The following is a 19,924-nucleotide window of genomic DNA, read 5'->3' on the forward strand; positions in this document are numbered from 1 at the left end:
TAGAAATTCCAGGGTCAGAGTCATAGTATAGAAAGTAGGGCATTTGCCTTGCTCACAGCTGACCTGTTTCCATCCCCAGCACTCCATATGGTCCCACAAGCACAGCCAGAGTGTAGAGTCAGAAGCATCACAGGTGTAGTCCCCAAACAAACAAACAAAAAACAAAGAAATGCTTCATCACTGTATTATTTGAAGCAATAGCACAGCAGGTAGGGCGTTTGCCTTTTACGAGGCCAATCCAGGTTCGATTCCTCCGTCCCTCTCAGGAAGCCCAGCAAGCTACCGAGAGTATCCCGCCCACCCAGATGGCAGAGCCTAGAAAGCTGCCCATGGCGTGGTGTATTCCACATGCCAAAGCAGTAACAACAAGTCTCACAATGGAGACATTACTGGTGCCTGCTCGAGCAAATCATTGAACAACTCGGCTACAGTGCTTCTGAAAACAAAAATCATTTTAAAAATTCTGTGCAATTAGAGGAAGAACTATTGATGGAATTGGAATATCTGACACCTTTTTCTTTGTGTTTTTAAAGAGTTCTGGTTTCCTAAGATAAACGGGTTCAAATTTTTTGTGTTTTTTTTTTTTAAATCTTCTTTGGGGAGTTTGGGAGCTGCCGGTTATGAGGCTCCAGGGCTACCTACTCCTGATTCTGTTCCAAACCATGTGGTGCAGAGGATCGAACAGCCCATTATTTTCCTTGTTCTTATTTTTGGGCCACACCCCAGAGGTGCTCAGGGATTACTCCTAGCAGATTGGGAGGACTATGAGATGTGCCAGGGGTCCAACCAAGGATGGCGGCATGCAAGCCTAAAACCCTACTCATTTTACTATCACTCTGGCCCCTCAAGCCCATTCTTGTGCCTTAAATCCAGTAATCTAACATTCATTAGTCACCTTTTTTTCTAAATTATTATCTACTGTGTTGCATGTTTTTGCCATCCGTGTAAGAATCAGAAATTTAAAAAATTGAAAGCAAGTGGAATGTTTTGTTAATATCAAAGTTGTTACCATTAAACTACAATTATATTACTGAGTTGCACAGACACCCACAATCCAACTTTTAGAAAGCAATAATTTTGCTTTTCTAGGCAGTTAGTAAGCTTACCTATAAAACAAGGGTAAGTAATATGTTGGGGGCTGGAGTGATAGCACATCGAGTAGGGCGTTTGCCTTGCATGAGGCCAACCCGGGTTTGATTCTTCTGGCCCTCTTGGAGAGCCCAGCAAGCTACCGAGAGTATCTCGCCCGCATGGCAGAGCTTGGTAAGCTACCCGTGGTGTATTTGATATGCCAAAAACAGTAACAAGAAGTCTCACAATGGAGACGTTACTGGTGCCCGCTCCAGCAAATCGATGAGCAACGGGATGACAGTGATACAGTGATAATATGTTGGGGGTGTGTGGTGGAGGTGAAAAATAATTTTAATTTATAAAATCTAAATTGCTAAATAATTAAAAATCTATAAAATGTAATTATAGTTCTCCTCTTAGAATTTTGCCTGGTGCTCAGAAAAGCAAACAAAATAGCATTAGACAACGAAAGTCAATTTGTTTGTGATATTCTTAAATATACTAAATACAGGTATATTTAGTAATTCAGTTTTCATGACAATAATTCAATAAACGAGGAAGACACTCATGATGACAGATTCACTGTATCACTGTCATCCATTGTTCATCAATTTACTCAAGAGGACGCCAGTAACGTCTCTATTCCTCCCAGCCCTGAGATTTTAGCAGCCTCTCCTTACTCATCTTTTCCAATGATTGGAGGCTTTTTCAGGGTCAGGGGAATGAGACCTGTTATTGTTACTGTTTTTGGCATATGGAATATGCCACGGGGAGCTTTCCAGGCTCTGCCATGCAGTTGGGGGAGATAAACAAAATAATATTTCCAGTCAGTAAGTTGGCAGAATGGGCTGGAGAGAGAGCACAAGGGTTAAGGCACTTGCCTTGCCTATTGTCAACCCAGGTTCCATGTCAGCATCGCATGACAAATCATAATATATTTTCCTATTTAAAACTTTAATTCAGAGTCACAAACTAAATCCAATGAAAAGGCATAGGGGTCTGAGAGATAATGATAGTACAGGGGATAAGGTGCTTGCCTTGCAGCTGACTCTGGTTCAAATCCCCAGTACCACATGTGGTCCCCAAAAATTACTAGAGGTGACTCCTAAGCACAGAGCCGGGAATATCACCCGAACTGGTGGGTTTCACTGAAAAACAAAAAACAAACAAAAATTACACATTATTCTTGGATAGAGGGTTTTGTTCTTAGGCAAATGTAACATAATCCTTTTGCTTTTTAAATGAAAAAGATAACATAAAAGCCTGTATTTTGCAATAACTGTTAATAATTACAAATTGCCGTTACAGATTATTATTTATGTTTAACTAGAATTTCAAAGCAGAGAGTCTCTTGCCCGAAGGCCTGGCTGTCTTCCCCAGGGCCTCTCGGAGGGGATGGGCTCCAGCTTCCCTCCCCACCCTGAGCAGAGCTCCCGGCGGCCAAAGACCACCAGAACCTAGCTAGAACCATGCTGGAGGCTCCTCTCCACACGTTCGGACAGGCTTCATGCATGAAGGTACTGGCAGAGGAACCCAGGTGTGTATAATCCCATCAACGGCCAACATCCAGAGAGAGATTTAAAAGCAAGCTCTCAGAAGCCATATCTTTAGCCTACTTCTCCCTCTGGGAGAAACTGGCAATCTTCTGAGAGTTTCCTGCCCACCTGGGACAGCTTTGCAAGCTTCCCATGGTGTATCCATATGCTAAATCCAGTAACAAGCTGGATCTCATTCCCCTGACCCTGGAGAGCCCCCCAGTGCAACATCATTAGGAGGGCCAAGTCGAGATAGACTTCTAAGATCCCAGGGAAAGGATGAAATGAGAGGTTACTGAGCCTGCCCGAGAAATCGGTGATTAACAGGATGTTGTGATTTGTTGATTGAAGTAGAATTTTATAGTTTGGGCGGTGAACAGGGCACAAAGTGCTTGCCTGAATACCGACAACCCTGATTGGCATCACCAGCAACACACAGGCTTCTCAATACCACCTCGGTCACTCCTGATCTCAGAGCCGTGAGTAACCCTTGAACACTGCAGGTTGTGGTCCAATCCAAACTGCCTCCATCCCCCGATCCTTTTTAAAAGAACTTAGTGTTTGTATTATCATATATTCTATCCTAGTTAATTTGGAAGAATCCTGTTTTCTGCTACATTGGGAAGGCAAAGATACTTCTACTAGGAAAGAATATCTCAGCTGATCTTGAAGAACTAATAGAATTCTTCCAGGAAAGCAGTGGAAATAAGAGTTTTGCAAGAAGAAAGAAAGAGCACATGCTAAACTACAGAAAAATAAAATGTTGTTCCATTATTCCATTATTATTATCACTACATATTCGTAAACCACTGTATGGTGGAACACAGAACATTTAAAAAGATGTGGGAGGAGATGGAGCTGCAGGGATATGTAAAAGCCTGGAATAAAGACTTTACATGCTGTGCAATGGAATTTTTATTTTTATTAAAATGAAAAAACACTTAGTGGCTGTATTCAAGGGCATAATGCAATTTCATCTGAGATTTTGTAATAGCTATTAGAACAATAACGAACTCAGGAGCATGATGATGAAAGGCCAGTTTAATACAGTGACAGTGAGGTCTGTCATTGAGAGAATTCAGGAAAAGAAATTCACTGCATCAAATGATGGTTTGATCCTATCAAATGAGAAAGACAAAGTGGCTGAAGATGATAGAATGAAGGGGCAGGACACTATTTGGTAGATACTGAACTTGAGATTACAGTTGGAAATTCACAGGACAATGTTTTATAGACAGATGTAAAGAAGGTGTAAATAAGGAAGAGTAAGATCTCTTAAATCTTCAAGATTTAGTGGGGGAGGGGTGGTCTCAAGTTCCTAAAACTGAATTTAAGATTATTAGTGGCCTTTTCTTGAACACACCCTTCCTAGGATGTTAAAATGAACTTTAAAGGAAATATATATTCATAACAGAAAAGCCATAAAGTTTTCCTCTGTTTATTTTTTGCTTTGAACCGTAAATAAATATGCAGGAATGCTGAGAAAGGACTATTTCCTGTCTTTTTTTCTCTCAAAAATAGATGCTGTGTTTAAGAACAGTGAGTAGGGGATTCTGATACAGGGAAGAATACTCTAAACATAAGATCTAGGATTAGAAGCTTTTTCAGCAGAAGATCCCTGTGCTTCAACTATAAAATTGATTTTTTAAAAAAAGTTTGCAGGGAGAGAAGTATAGTACAGAAAATAAGATGCTTAATTTGCATGCAGCTGACTCCAGTTCAGTCCCTCACACTGCATAGGGTTCCTCCAAACAACACGAAAGTGACCCCTGAGCACAAAGCCAGGACTAAGCCTTGAACACCAGCCAGGTGAAGCACACCACCTGCACCTACCCAAAAAAATGAAAAATAAGAATAATCACAATATTATAGCACAATATTCACAACATTACTTTGCATTGGTGTATTAGGTGAAAAGGAAATTAAGAATTTATGAAGAATCATAATATTAATCAGAAAGAGGTGAAAAAGAGAAACAGGTTTTTATTAAAGTATGCATTATTAGGAGATACTATGAATATGTTGTCTCAGTTTCCAGATATCCATAAAATTTTTATAAAGTACCTGTCACCATAGATACGTTGGGTTCTTATGACATGGAATATAGCATAGGAAACGGGCTCAGAGCACTTCCTGGCACAAAGTAAGTTTTCAAAAGATGTGAGTGGATAATGAAATAAAAAAGAATTCATGTATATCCACTACTAGAAACAACCACCAACACTTGAGTTTTTAAAAAAATCTTCTTGAAATTCAGTACAATTTATTCCTCTAAAAACAGACCAACACTTTGGAAATATAAACAGAAAAATCAAAGGGCAATAATCATTCTTGTCTTGAGTGCTCCACCCTCAAGACTGCCTGATGAACTTAAAAAAAGAATATGATAAGAACTCTAAAAAAATGAGGAAGTCTACTGTTGGCAGTTGGTGAAAATATAAAACCAACTGTGAGAATCTCTTATCAAAGAATGAAGGCTTTGTTTTTGCTGGTTGCCTCAGAGGGGGGTCTAGAAATCATTTTTTATTTTTCTTTAAACTTTTCGCCAACATACTCAAAGTTTGAGAGTTTCATTTTAAAAATTAAGGAATTATATTAGGGAAATAGAAACTAAATAGAGAATCAAGCTGCTAAGATATACTTTATATAAGAAGATTTTTTTTTAAATAAATTTATTTATTTTTAATTAATGAATCACCATGAGGGTACAGTTACGGATTTATACACATCTGTGCTTATGCTTCCCCCATACAAAGTTTGGGAACCCATCCCTTCACCAGTGCCCATATTCCACCACCAGTAAACTCAGCATCCCTCCCATCCTCCCCAATCCCATCTCCCCCCCACCCCACCCTGTCACTGTGGCAGGGCATTCCCTTCTGTTCTCTCCCTCTAATTAGCTATTGTGGTTTGCAATAAAGGTGTTGAGTGGCCGCTGTGCTCAGTCTCTAGCCCTCATTCAGCCCGCAACTCCCTTCTCCCACATGGCCTTCGACTACATTATAGTTGGTGATCCCTTCTCTGAGTTGCCCTTTCCCCAGAATGTGAGGCCAGCCTCCTAGCCATGGAGTCAACCTCCTGGTAGTTGTTTCTACAATTCTTGGGTGTTAGTCTCCCACTCTGTTATTAAGAAGAATTTTTTAAAACCCTTCTGAATTAGACGAGTTTCAAAGCACAGAATTTCTAGAACACAGACTCATAATTATATTTGCATTAACTGTACACACCAATGAAAAAATTCATCACCTAACATAAAAAACTTTCTAAAAAGGCATTGAATAAAAGAAATAATGACCATATATAGCCCAATTCTGTTCTGCTAGTAACCATTTGTGAGAATAAGAAATGTTCAGAAAACTCAACATTTGAACAATAATTTGATAAGGAGGGACTTAAACATTTACTGTTCAAAGTTTAAGGGAAATTGGTGACAGAAAAGAGTGATCTTTTAATTTGAATTTAAATCTTATTACAAATTAGAAGTAAATCAGGGATGAACTGAGAAAAATATTCAACCACGACCACCAAAATTAGGACCTTTGCACCCTCTTTTGTATAAAGAATCATGAAACTTTCCTTCTGATTCATGAAAATCACTAGTTCACGGTTTTGCATCCTTAGTTTGTTTTGTTTTTTGTCCACAGCTTACTACTGGCTCTGTGCTTGGGTTCACTCCTGGCAGGCCTCAAGAGTCCAATAGAGGGTGGTGGGGATTGAACCAAATCTGCCAGGTAAGGCAAGCACCCTAACTTCAGTACTATCTCTCCAGCCCCACAGCTTTGCATTTTATGAATCTACTTTAAAAAAGATAGAAAGAACACAAACATATACTATAGAATACTGCATAGGGGTAAAAAAACAAACAAAATCAACCCCCTGCTATATGGCTTTACTAGATTTCTTAGGTGATAACTACTTTTTTATTTCACAGAGTAATTTAATTTTCTTGGCTATCCACATCACAATTTTTGTTAAGGATAAAAATGAGAACAAATATAAATACTTTACACAATTCATCTTTTCTATAAAAAGCAATAGACTTAACACCTAAAATAATTTTGTTGTTGAATCACCTTGTTACAAAGTTACAGTTACGAAGTTGTTCATGATTAGATTTCAGGCATGTAATGTTCCAACAACCATCCCTTCACCATTGTACATGCCCTGCCAGCAATGTCCCCATTTTTGCTCTCACCCCATACCTTGCCTGTCAGCCTGCCTCTATGGTAGACCCTCCCTCTCTCTCTCTCTCTCTCTCTCTCTCTCTCTCTCTCTCTCTCTCTCTCTCTTTCTCTCTCTCTCTATTTATCTCTCTCTCTCAATACTAACATTAACTTTTTTTTAACACAATACAAGAGAAATATGATGAGTCTTTAAATATAAATGAGTATAACTTCATTCCCCCACCAAAAAAAAATTTATTTCCCAGTTCCAATCTTTCCATGCTCTAATGTTGATTTCAAACACTTAATTTTTCTTTTAATTTCCTAAATGCTGTCCACCCTACAATAAAAGTCAAAGTCAGTGGAAGTGCTCAATGGAGTTGTTGTATATCTCAAAAGCTTTTCTTGGGTCAGGTATTGTGGCTCAGGGCAAGGCACAAGCTTTGAATTTTTGTGGTCTAGGTACAATTCCCAGCACTGAAACAACTGTTGATTTTAGTTTGTTTGTGTGAATCTGGCAAGGATTGAAATGAATATATAGAGTAAATTAGAAAATAATAGAATTTGCAATGGAGGGAGAGAAATGACCCAGTTATTTCTGATCAAGTAAGGATTCTACCAAGTACTCAAAAACATCTCTCTCTCTCTCTCTCTCTCTCTCTCTCTCTCTCTCTCTCTCTCACACACACACACACACACACACACACACACACACACACAAACACCAACAATTACCTGCAGTACTTTCCTCCTTCTCAGAGAGCCGGGCAATCTAGCGAGAGTATCTCACCCACACGGCAGAGCCTGGCAAGCTACATTGGGCGTATTTGATATGCCAAAAACAGTAACAACAAGTCTCACAATGGAGACGTTACTGGTGCCTGCTCGAGCAAATCGATGAGCAAGGAGATTACAGTGATACAGTGATCTTTATATATGGAGATTGGCTATGCATATTTGCTTTTAAAATAACTTTTTAATTTTTTTTATATTCACTGAACTGAATAAATCATTGGAGGAGAAATTCAGTAAACTCAAAGAAAAATTACTGGCAAACCAAATAATTCATTCATATAGAATTGAAGGAACCAAAGAATGCCGTTAGAGGAGTCAGCAGCATGGAGAAAGCTGAAAATGGAATCTCAGTGACCTTGAGGACATGTTAAGGACATCATAATAAAGAAGAAGTAATAGAAAAGGGATTTTTTTTTTTTTTTTGCTTTTCTGGGTCACACCTGGCAATGCACAGGGGCCACTCCTGGCTCTGCACTCAGGAATTACCCCTGGCGGTGCTCAGGGGACCATATGGGATGCTGGGAATCGAACCCGGGTCAGGCCGCGTGCAAGGCAAATGCCCTACCCGCTGTGCTATCTCTCCAGCCCCAGAAAAGGGATTTTTAAAAATAAGGAAAATTAAAGATGATTGACAATAGTGAAAAGAATAACCTCCAAATTAGGAATTCCAGAAGGAGAGGAATTAGAAAGAATGGTGGAAAAGATAATATATCGTGGATATTTTTATAAAGGACTGTGTTTAATCTGCATAGAACTTTGGGAATTATGGTCATTTTGACAATATTTGTCTTTGTGACTATGAACAAGGCATGTGTATCCATTTCTTCTGTTTTATGTAGTGACTATAGTTTTCTTTGTATAAATCTTTCATTTCTTTTGTTAAGTTGAATCTGAGTTACTTGATTTTTTTGAGACCCAATTATGAATGAAGTTTGTTTTATTTCTCCTTCTTGTTTTATTTTATTGTTTGCACATAGAAATGTCATAGATTTGGTATATAGAAATGCCTTTGATTTTTTTGTTGCCTGCCACTTTACTGTAAAGTTTATTGTTTCTAGAAGGATCTTTATTTTGTTTTCTCTTTTTGTTTGTTTCAAGAAGCTTTTGCATAACAAAACTATGACTAGAATTTTTAAAAAACACTCCCATAGGCTGGGAGAAAATATTCAACCACCACACATATAACAAAGATTAATAAGCTAAGGTATGTAAAGCACTTGTAGGACTGGAGTGATAGAAGAGCGGGTAGGGTGTTTGTCTTGCATGCGGCCAACCCGGGTTTGATTCCTCTGTCCCTCTTGGAGAGCCTGGAAAGCTGACGAGAATATCCCGCCCACTCGGCAGAGTCTGGCAAGCTACCTGTGGTGAATTTAATATGCCAAAAACAGTAACAACAAGTCTCACAATGGAGACGTTACTGGTGCCCATCTGAGCAAATCGATGAACAACAGGACAACAGTGCTACAGTGCTATATGAAGTAATCTTGGTATGGATGTGAGAAAAAGAAATGTTTATCCACTGCTGTTAGAAATGTCTGCTAATTTAACCTCTTTTGGAAACAGTATCATACTTCTCAAAAATACGAAAATTTGGTTACCAGATTATGCAGCAATTCCACTTCTTAAACTTTTAACTTCAATGCCCCTAAATGCTTTTTCAAAAAGGTGTTTGTGACTCTATATTCATTGCAGCACTGTTCACAATAGCCAACGTCTAGAAACAACCCAGTGCCCCCAAACAGATGACTAGATAAATTGTGGTATGTATAAACATCCAGAGACTATAAAACAACGCTCCTGAAAGCATGCAGCCGCATTAGCGGCCACACAACCACTTATAGCCTAGTTCTCCCTCTCAGAGAACCTGGCAAGATACTGAGAGCATCCTGCTGACACAGCAGAGCCTGGCAAGCTCTCTGTGGCATATTCTGTATGCCAAACACAGTAATAATGATGGGTCTCCAAGTGTGTGCAGCCAGGTCTCCAGACTGTGAACTAAGCTTTTTCCCCATGCCGGCTAAGGGGGGAAATATCCTTCCTTGGTTTTTCTTCCCTCTGGAAAGAAGCGGCATGGTGTCCGCCATATTATGGAACTTTTAAAGAGGTATGAACTTGGTGGCGCGGGAAAAACAAATGTGTTTTGAACTTGAAACAGGGGGACCCTTGGGCATTCTCAGGCCGGGGCCGGCACCGCTTGAGCTCCGCTGAGATTCAACCCGGGTGGCCGTGCCTTTGCACAGCCGCTTTGCTGCTGAACGCCCAGGATCCAGAACCAGCTATATGACTTCTGGTCCCACAAGTGCTTGCAGCCAGGTCTCCAGACCGTGAACTAAGCTTTTGCTCCATGCTGCCCCAGGAAGGGAAATGATGCAATTTCCAACTTAAATCTTCCTGGACTTAATTACTAAAATACAGAAATCCTAAACCGACTTTATATCTCTTCATTCTCATCAGTGGAAAACTAATTATCAAATGTTTCCTTGTCAATAGGGCCGTATTGTTGGGGGATAAACTCCGACAAGAATAGTGAGTTCTGTGTTAAAACTCCAACAACAATAGTGAGTTTTGTGTTGAAATATGGAATGTAAATCAAGGTAAAGAGAAAATGAAGTGAAATTTCTCAGTTATGCAGGTGTGGGGGGGTGGGGGGTGGGGTGGGGGGTGGGAGGTATACTGGGTGTTTTTTTTTTTTTGGTGGTGGAATATGGGCACTGGTGAAAGGACGGGTGTTTGAGCATTGTATGACTGAGACATAAGCCTGAGAACTTTGTAACTTTCACATGGTGATTTAATAAAATAAATTAATAATAAAAAAATAATGATGGGTCTCATTCCCCTTACCCTGAAAGAGCCTCCAATGCGGCACTGCTGGGAAGAACGAGTAAACAAAGGCTGCTAAAATCTCAGGACTAGGATGAATGGAGACGTTACTGGCGGCAGCTTGAGCAAATCAATGATCAATCATGGGATTACAGAGATACAGTGATCCTTTCCTCCTTGCCCCTGACTGAATGAATTACTGTTACCTCTACCAAAACAAACAAAACTTCCCTGAGTGAAATAACCCCTGAGGCCTGTGGCATTGGGCACAAGGCTTTAAATAATGAACAACTGTTACATCTGATGGCTTTCTTCACTCAGAATGGCTTGGTCGTACTCCACCTAAGAGTACAGTGGCATGCAAGATAGTGATTCAAACTAGGCTCTTTTGTTACAAAAGCAAATGACCAAAGCAGAAAGAAATAGAAAATTCCCTCACGTTTTAGAGGGTCTATTACTTTCCTTACTATCCTAAAAGGGAGTACAATTTTCCGTAAATGATAGCATTCCTCCTCGGTGTCTTAGATTGGCTCCCTACTATGTTTTCTCGTATTGCCTATGAAATTTGTCTAAAAGGCCTCAAAGAAATAGAAAGGCAACAACGTAAGGTTAGAGTTTATAAAGGTAAAGTTGCAAAATATCTGGAGATTAAAGTGAAGCGTCTTATTAAGGATGCTAAACATCTCGCGCTTGCTTGCAAATAGAACTTGGGGGGAAATTTTGCCTGTCCAATTAGACAAAGCTGCTTTACAATATACCTGATACCCTTTCAGTAACAGTATTGCAAAGCTCGGTGACTAAAAGGGAAAGTGGGGAGAGAAGAAAGTGTTTGGTATAGAGGCGGATAGAAGGCTGGGGCAGTCAGGGGTTGCCGAGCAGAAACAAGGGGCATTGGTAGTGGGAAATGCACCCTGGTAAAGGAATTGGTGCTGGAGCACTGTGTGATTGAAACTGAATCAGGAACAACTTTGTAACTGTATCTCAAGGTGATGCAAAAACAATTTTTTTTTAAAGCTACTTTACAGAAGCCCACTCATCTTAAATCTAATCGAAGCGACAACACGGTTTTGAATGTCCGTGTTGGGACCAAAAAGAGTACAGCGGATAAGGCGCTTGACTGGCACATGGCCCATCTGGGGTCCCCAGAGCACCGATCAGGAGTGACTCCTGAGCGCAGAGCCAGGAGGAAGCCCTGAGCACAGCTGGGTGTGGCCCCCCAAACAAACCAACAAGCCGAAAGAATATCAGTGTTCTTTCATTCACTGCACACAAACTGAAAGTTATCTGAAAGCGAACGCCGCCAGGAAAGAGATCTGCGGGGAGCAATAAAAGGTAGCTGCACGCCTTTGCTTGCAGATCGCAGTGCGCAGAGGACTCTAGGGGAGAGACCCGGGAGCCCAGCGGAAAACGCTTTATACTAAATTGACAAAAGACGAAACATTACTTGGAACGCTTTGGAGTGGGTCTCCAGTGCCAGACCTTAGAAAGCGACTAGAACGGAATTTGGCCCACGCCTTCCCCCGGGAAAAAAAAAAAAAAAAAAAAAAACCCACATTGGGTAGGACGAGCGCCGCTGCGCAGTGCGCACTGCGGCCGGAGAGTTCGGGACTGGCCCCGCCGCGTTCCGAACGCGCTCGGCTGCCGCAGCGCGCCCGGCCGCGGGGCCTGTTCCGCCCGGCTCCGCGCTCCGGGTTTCCGCGGTCACCGGGCGCCGGAGCCCCGCTGGGAGGAGACCCGGGCGGGAGTCCCGGGAGCCGCGGGCCTGGAGCGCTGCGCCTGCTCCTTGGGGTCTTGGACCCGTGTCGTTGACTTGACCCGGGGGCTGCTGCTGTGTAGGCCTTTCCTCGGGGAGGGGGACGGGGGTCCTGAGCACGAGCCGTCTGATGCCAGAAACTCGCCGGATGGAGTTTCTCTTGGTCCTCCCTTAAGTAGCCGCAAGTTCTTGGGAGCTGGACTCCGGCTGTGCAGAGCCGGGAGCAGCTTCCTCCAGGCAGCCGAGATCTGTCTATCTAGAGGCGTTTGGCCCAAAGGAAGACGCTTTGGGTGCCCTCAACACAGAGGGTGGCCGCTTTCGTGGAGGTGTGTGAGGGAGCGTTGCCCATCAGAAGGCTCTAAGTCTGCCCGTCCTCACTGCACCCCTTCCCCCAACTCCCTTCCTGGATAACAGGATTCTTACCTGAAGGGAAACCTGGGAGAGGGGAGGGGGGTGTTGAGGGGGGAGCTTTCCACTTGCAACCCCAAAGGGCAGAATAGTGCCTACTAGTCGGTAGGTCAGTGATTCAGGAACTAGTGGTGAGGGATGAATGAATGCTCCAGTGCAAGACGTCTGAGCATCCCACCTCCCTCCCTCTGCGTTCCAGGTAGAGAAGCGACCAGACATTGGTTGGGCACCACTTGCCAAGTCTTCTAGACTTTGGGGAGCCAAGGGGGAGGGGGGCGGAGGGTGTGGAGGGTGGGCAAATGTCGAAGACGCTCAGGGACACAAAGGGGGCTTTAGGAAACTTGCTCCATCCAAACCCTCACACCAAGGATGGTCCAGTTCTCCATGTTCCCCGCCCCCCCTTCTTGCCCCACCGTTCAAACACACCCAGATGCATTGACTGCAGACTGAAGGAGCTTATTAAATGTTTGTTGAGGATTAATAGGATTCACCCGAGGTCACAACGGGTTAAACGTCTCGGACCCAGTATTTCCCCCATACCGTCTGGGCCAAAACCATACTAGGCACTCGTTTCCCCCTTCCCCGCCCACCGCCCCGTAGAGATCCCCGCAAAGGACCTCCAAACCCCACAAACGTGTCCATTATGTGGGGCCTCGACAGCGAGTGGGCGGGGAATCATTCCCAGAACGGGGGTTTCTGCAGCTGCTCCATCCTCTGGGACCTGATACAGGGTGGGCCCGGCGCCCCCTAGGACCGAGATGGCGTGGGAAAAGTGGGCTCCCCGCATCCCAGCTCTGTCTTCAGCTTCCTCCACCTGCCGACTCGTTCGTTACCTGCGGGACGAGGTGAAGCCGACCCACCCTCCGTCGCCCCGAGCCCAGGTGCCTGCGGCTCGGGCCGCCCGCCTTCCCTTCCCTCTGTACTTCCCTTGGGAGTTTCTGCTAAAATCTGGAGACATGGAATCTACCCGCGGAAACTCCGACCCCTCGAACTGAGCATGCGCCTATACCAGGCGGCTTTTGGTCACCGGCGCCGAGCTCTCCGAGCTGGGACTGCAGAGCTGGAAGAGCAGGGAGGAGGGGAAAGGGGAGGGGGTGCCTGGAGAGGCGGCGACTCCCGCGCCTGCGCACCCGGCTCCAGGGACCCTAGATTTTCTATGGGATTCCCAATCTGCAGCAGAGATTTACCCGAGCGTGTGGCGGCAGCCGCTGGGTTTGCAAGGCGCGATCCAAGACGGATTTAAGCAGCCTAGCTCTCCAGAGGGGGAAAAAAAAGAGCGCGAGAGAATCACACATAAGACGGCTTAACCGTTTTTCTGAATTAACATAGAAATATATATATACATATATTTTTAAAAGAACTGTTGAGTTTGATCATTTTCGTTAAGTGACCGTGCGCAGCGCTATAACTGTAAGTGCAAAATACAATTTCGTTGCATTTCTGCGTGTGTAGTGCAGCCAATTGTCTGGGAGATGCTTCAGCTATTGTCACTTACTTTGCTTTGCATAGATGCTTCTAAATGCATGGTGGCAAATGGTTTGGTTAATGTTGCTGATTTAAATGTACGGTTAGCCCAGGAGGGACCTTTTTGAATAATGGGGGTGGGGGGAGTGAAGGATGTTTTTTATGCGGCGACTTTGGGGGGTTGTCTTTGGTTAGATTTAAGAATCGGAGGTTCTTTTTCAGTCTGCTCTAAATAGGCGGGTTTCCTTACACGAATTTAAGTCGCTAATTGACCGATTGTGAAGTTTGCCGGTTGCTGATAAAACTATTGAGCGGTTGCAGTCAAGTACCAACCTGTCATCCGTGGGGCTGGTGCACCATCTTTCTCACCGTGAAAGAGCAGCAAAGGTGTTTGCTGAGTAGAACTCAGTGGAAGAGGTGGTCTGAGATTCAGGATTGATTTCCAAATGAGATGTTCGTGTTTCGCGGGGGGGGGGGGGGGCAAAACAAGTGCATTTCTCTCGAGGCGTTGAGCAATGAGACTCTAATTGCTCGGTCTGGATTTTTTTCGACATGATGGTGAATGGACAGAAAAAGGAAAGATGTGAAACCGCACAGTCAGCCGTCTATTTCGAAAAGCGTCTGCGCCTCGGAAGGAGGACTGTCAGATCCAAACTAGTTACCTGCCTCTGCATCCCGTATTCGCCGTCGGAATGCAGCAGGGGCTAGACGCGGGAGCCCAGATGTGGTGCATTTGGTAGCGTTTGTTTAAAGGGGAAAAGGTCGCTTTGTATTTTGAGTTTAAATGGATTCATCCTACCCAAAAACGGAAGAAGGGTCTTTGCAAGGTCAAAACCCCTGTGGGGGAAAAAAAATCAGGGGCGCTGGTGAATGTTGGGGGGGGAAGGGTGGCGTGGGAGGGGGACACTATGCCAGAGCTACACTACACGCATCAGTGCCCTGGGAGAGGCAGGAGTGGGAATCCATTTTTCTAGAGTTGCCCTCCTGTCCATATTTTGGAGATCAAAATGAAATGGAAATGCTTGTGGCTTTAGAAACACAAAAGACCTACGATTCAAACACACCCCCACCTGAAAACAAGAGGCAAGAGGCGCAAGGGAGTCATATTTCTACATATGAATATTTTAAAAAACGTTTAAGGAATTTAGGGGTGCAATCCACTGAAAAGGAAACTCCCTGAAAGCACATTTGATCCCACTACCAGTGAAACTGCTTGTGTTTGTGTGAGGGGTGTGGTGGAGGGGGGGGCGCGCTGCATGGTTGAACACTGCACTCCTGAGTGCATTCTCATTAAGCTCGAGTGTTTAATAACCCCAGAAAATGCTGCACCGGAGCAGGTGGTGAGAGTGACACGAAGCAGCCAAAGAGAAGAGCCTGGCTAGGGTGTGCTGGATTAAGTCAAATTTCTGGGATGAAATCAATCGTTCTCTGACCCTATCCCCAATAGGGAAGCTCACCGTTAGGCTTGTTGGCCCTTAGAGCAATCCAACTATTTGGAACTCCTCAGAAGAATTTAGAATTCAGTTAAATGAGGGAACCTGGACATTTAACCTGTGAGATTATCCTCTCCTTGAAGACCCAAAGTACACAGTGTATTGCCTTCTCTATTCTTTTTCCTTCCTTACTCCAGGGCAGAAGGACCAAATACTTGTCAGGATTGAGCCATTCTCCTTGTTACCACCGAGATGGCATCAGTTCCATGAATGGTGCAGGTGGCACCCTGCATGGAGAAATGGGGGGTGGAATAAAAAGGAGGGGGATCTGGTAGGAGAATCTGGTCTCAAAGAGCTCATAAGTGTTAGTCTTAAGTGCTCTCTTTTGAAAGCTGACAATTTTAGAGACCCATTTGGGACCGAGAGCATAGACGGCATCTAGTCCAAACCCCCTTGTTTGGCAGGTGAGGAAATTCAGCCCTAAACCAGGGAACCAGAGAAAAGTTAATTCACTTCCTGTCTATGAAATGAATACTGAAAGGTAGCGATGAGTGGAAATGTTTCAGTCCTCTGCACATAATAGCATCTTTGGTGACATTGCCGAAGTCTTCAAATAAATCAATGCCTCTTCCCCAGCTTAGCTTTCCAGAGGTCAGTTCTCTCTCTGACTACAGCGAATCTACACCCCCCCGCCACCACCACACATACATGCACACATACACCTTTCCTTTCCATGTCAGGCCTCTATTTCTCTTCTCTTGTCCCTCACCTCTAAGAAAGCCATCTCTAGGCAAGGCTTAGCCTTCTGCATTCAATCCATTCCCTTGGAGTTGTTTTTTTATTTTATTTTTTATTTATTTCTTTGAGAAAACTGACAAACTAGTGGAATTCTTCAGCTCCTATCTGAGGACTGCCCAGGCCAGTGTCCAGTGTCCAGGGTCCCCTTCAAAGAATCCAGCCTTCTGAGCCGCTGCCATTGACGAGGTGCAGTCCTGGATCTTCAACCCCGCTCCCCTCCCCAAGCTGCCGCAGCTGCGGATTAGGGCCGAGTGGAGTGAGGAAGCTGCAGTGTAAACACACAGTGGGCTCTGCCAGCTCTCCTCTGGCTCCTAGAAGGCACAACCCAAATCCAAGATGTCTCACTGCAGCCTTCATGGAAATCCTCCAGATGAAGCCACCTGCAGAGAAAGGGGGAGGGGGGAGTGTAGGGGTGACTTTCCTGGTTCAACCTGAAGAGGGCGCTATAGAGAGTAATGCGGCTTTTTTTTTCTTTCTTCCTTCCTTCCTTCCTTTTTTTTTTTTATTTTTTTATTTAGTGTTTGGAGCTCGAAAGGCTTGGCAATGCTCATCTTGCTGAATAGGGACTGAAAAGTAGGCAACAAGGCCCACATAATTGGCGTTCTCTTTTCTTTCTCCTTTCCTCTAGCTTACTCTCCTGCCTTCCCTCTTTCTCTCTCCCTCCCTTTATCTCTTCCTCCCCCTCTTCTCTCTGTCTTTCTGGTATTTTTTTCATGTCTTCTACCAAAATGTCCCGAATGCTTATACACTAAAGACCTAGACACTTTAAAATCTGGACCCTCCCGTTCCTTCTCCTAAAATGCAATCTTGCAGGCACTCAAAAAGATAACCACAACCCCCACAAATGTTCCCTTAGAGAAATTGCCAGTAATTCTTACCTGAAAAGCTAAGGCATTAGGGAGGGGAGGCTTGAGGAAGATAGACTGCGTTTCTCTCTTTGGGAGAGTAGCTAAATACCCTTGGATGTTTGTTGAGGAAGCCTAGGAAGACAGGTGGTGAGTTTTCCCTCCAGTTAGTAATCGAATTGGACCCTTCCCTTTATAGTAAACCTTTATTGATTTGGGATGAGCTCTGCCCTGGACAGAGTTGATGTTTTAACAAATGCTCCAGGGTCAGATCTCTGTGGGTCTTGCAATTCCATTTTGAAAACAGACTTGACCAGCTATGCTCTACTTCCCAGACAGCACCTGCAAACAGATTTGAAGTTGAACTGCTTTGATTTATTCTGTAATTAGAATTATGAATTTCATCTGTAATTAGATACAGGACAATTAGAAATGTTGTCCTGGGTAGGGTATAGGTTTTCTATTTGGATGGCATCAGGCATGGATTCTAAACATTGCTGAGAAACCTGGGAATCCATTCCATAGAGGGGCAGGATAACATCAATATCAAATTCGTTGTTTCCTCATTCGTAACAGCAATATTTTTAATGTCGTTGTAAAGATCTTTTTGTTTGCATTGAATGATATCTGTGCTTCTATAATTAGTCATTATTTAGAAAGAAAGAAAATTGTATAGAAGGAATCATTGTTCTTTGATCTTAAAGTGAACTTGACAATGTCCATTTCATTTCAACTTGGTCAATATAAGAATATTTGTTTTTCCAAATTATCAAATCGATTTGCTTGAGCGTGCACCAGTAACGTCTCCATTGCAAGACTTGTTGTTACTGTTTTTGGCATATGGAATACGCCACGGGGAGCTTGACAGGCTCTGCCGTGCGGGCGGGATACTCTCAGCATCTTTGTTGGGCTCTCAGAGAGGGCTGGAGGAATCAAACCCAGGTTGTTCACGTGCAAAGCAAATGCCCTACCTGCTGTACTATCCCTCCAGCCCCAGTGTAAAGCTAAATTTGGAGTCCAGAGTGCTAACCATTACACCATAGAAACCTACCAGAGATAAATTCATATATGGCTTGATATTTTTACTATCCTAGTAGTTAATTCATAGTATTAATAGAGTATATGAACTGAATGAGGGCATCATAATGTACCCAACTCATCCCTCCACTAGAGAAAAATAGAAACATTTTTATCTTAAAGAAACTCAAAATATCAAATCACAGCCCACAAGTGCAGAGACTTTAATAACCTTTTTCATATTTCTACAATACCTTCATAAAAGCTTTCATAGCTCATAGTTACATTTGTCAATTAAATATTTTTTCCAATAAAAATCAGTTGTATATACCTTGTTAAATGTATCGGGAAGTTAAATCATTTCTATTAAAAACTATGTACAGCCAAACTTGTTTTACAAACTTGTTTAAGTTACTAAAAGGAAAAGCCAGACTAAATATTTCCAGGAAGGTGTTTGGGCCATACAGGAGAGCTCTGGGCTTATTCTTGGCTCTGTACTCAGGGGTTACTTTTGGTGATGCCCAGGAGACTATATGTGGTGCCAGGAATTGAATAAGGGTCAGCTGCATGCTTGGTAAGCTCCGTAACCCCCATACTATCTCTTGGACCTAGACAAAATATTTCATCATTTATTTTATAATGTATTTTTGTAAATGCATGAAAAACACGATAGTAATATTTATCTTTAAGAGCTTAAGTCCTTATATCAGTATCCTCTCTTATCTCTTTAGTGAAAAATTCAGAAAAGAGGGAATGTAACCACTTATTTACATGATGGTCTCTTGAGCTACAGAATTATTTTAACTTGACACTGAAGGGACTACAACACGGCATTTCACATTTACAGTTTGTTTCTAAAGATAACTTATGCTCTCTTAAGTGAATCAAAAATAGTTTGAGTTGCTCTCAGCTTGGTTCATTGAGAACTTCGTAAATGGGGATCTTGGGGGTGCTTTAGAAACTAATGAATGAAACTAAACAGGAATGGAATAGCAAATTAGGAATCCTCAAAGAGCTTTGACACTTTAATAATAAGGTGCCTGTGACTATATTAAAGAGATGGTCTATACCCTTATCAGCTGACTTAAAATATGTAAATCAGGTAATTTGCCATGATTTTTATACTTTGGGTTCCTCTACTCCTTACTTTGCTGCAGTTATAACACAGGTGACCTGCTCTGCTACCACTGAATTTAAAAAAAAAAGACAATGTTGTGCATTTCTAACAGTTTGTTTAGTTATTTTCAGGCGAGGGGGTCTATTTACTTTCATTCAAAATTACAGTTAATACTCATCAATTGCATTCAAAGTATTCTCATTCACCAAGTGACCTTCAAGTTCAGCACATCTAATAATATAATGACTGCTGAACTTTTTATGGAAAGCTAGGCTCCTTTGAAAAGAGTTTTCTTTTTGAAATATAGCTCATAAAAGGCAGAATGTTAAATTTACTAGCAATTATTCTAGATCGGACTGGAATGATAGTACAGAGGGTAGGGCATATACCTTGCACAGGGCCGACATGGCCAACCCGAGTTTGATTCCTCTGACCCTCTCTGAGAGCCCGGCAAGCTACCGAGAGTATCCCGCCTGCACAGCAGAGCCTGGCAAGCTACCTGTGGCATATTTGTATGTCAAAAACAGTAACAAGTCTCACAATGGAAATGTTACTGGTGCCCCTTGGAGCAAATTGATGAACAAGGGATGACAGTGCTACAGGCTTTTCTGAGAATAGAAATCCATAGCTTAAAGATACTTGTTTTCTCCTTCGGATTTTGTTTACCTTCTCTTAGACTCTGAAAGACTATTAAATTCAAAGGAA

At 42.9% G+C, this 19,924-nt stretch overlaps 1 protein-coding gene across 2 annotated transcripts in view; it reads left to right on the forward strand.

Annotated features, from left to right (window-relative positions):
- Nucleotides 1–13,636: 13,636 nt before the first annotated feature.
- VSNL1 (visinin like 1) overlaps nt 13,637–19,924 on the forward strand; it is a 117,361-nt gene continuing 111,073 nt past the window's right edge. Inside the window, exon 1 of one of the 2 annotated variants that reach the window (XM_004609347.2) lies at nt 13,637–13,955. The gene's annotated coding sequence lies outside the window, so the exon portion shown is untranslated. The remainder of the gene's footprint in view (nt 13,956–19,924) is intronic. The other variant, XM_055122763.1, reaches the window with a different exon arrangement.

Source organism: Sorex araneus, chromosome X (genome assembly GCF_027595985.1).
Source record: "Sorex araneus isolate mSorAra2 chromosome X, mSorAra2.pri, whole genome shotgun sequence".
NCBI lineage: Eukaryota > Metazoa > Chordata > Mammalia > Eulipotyphla > Soricidae > Sorex > Sorex araneus.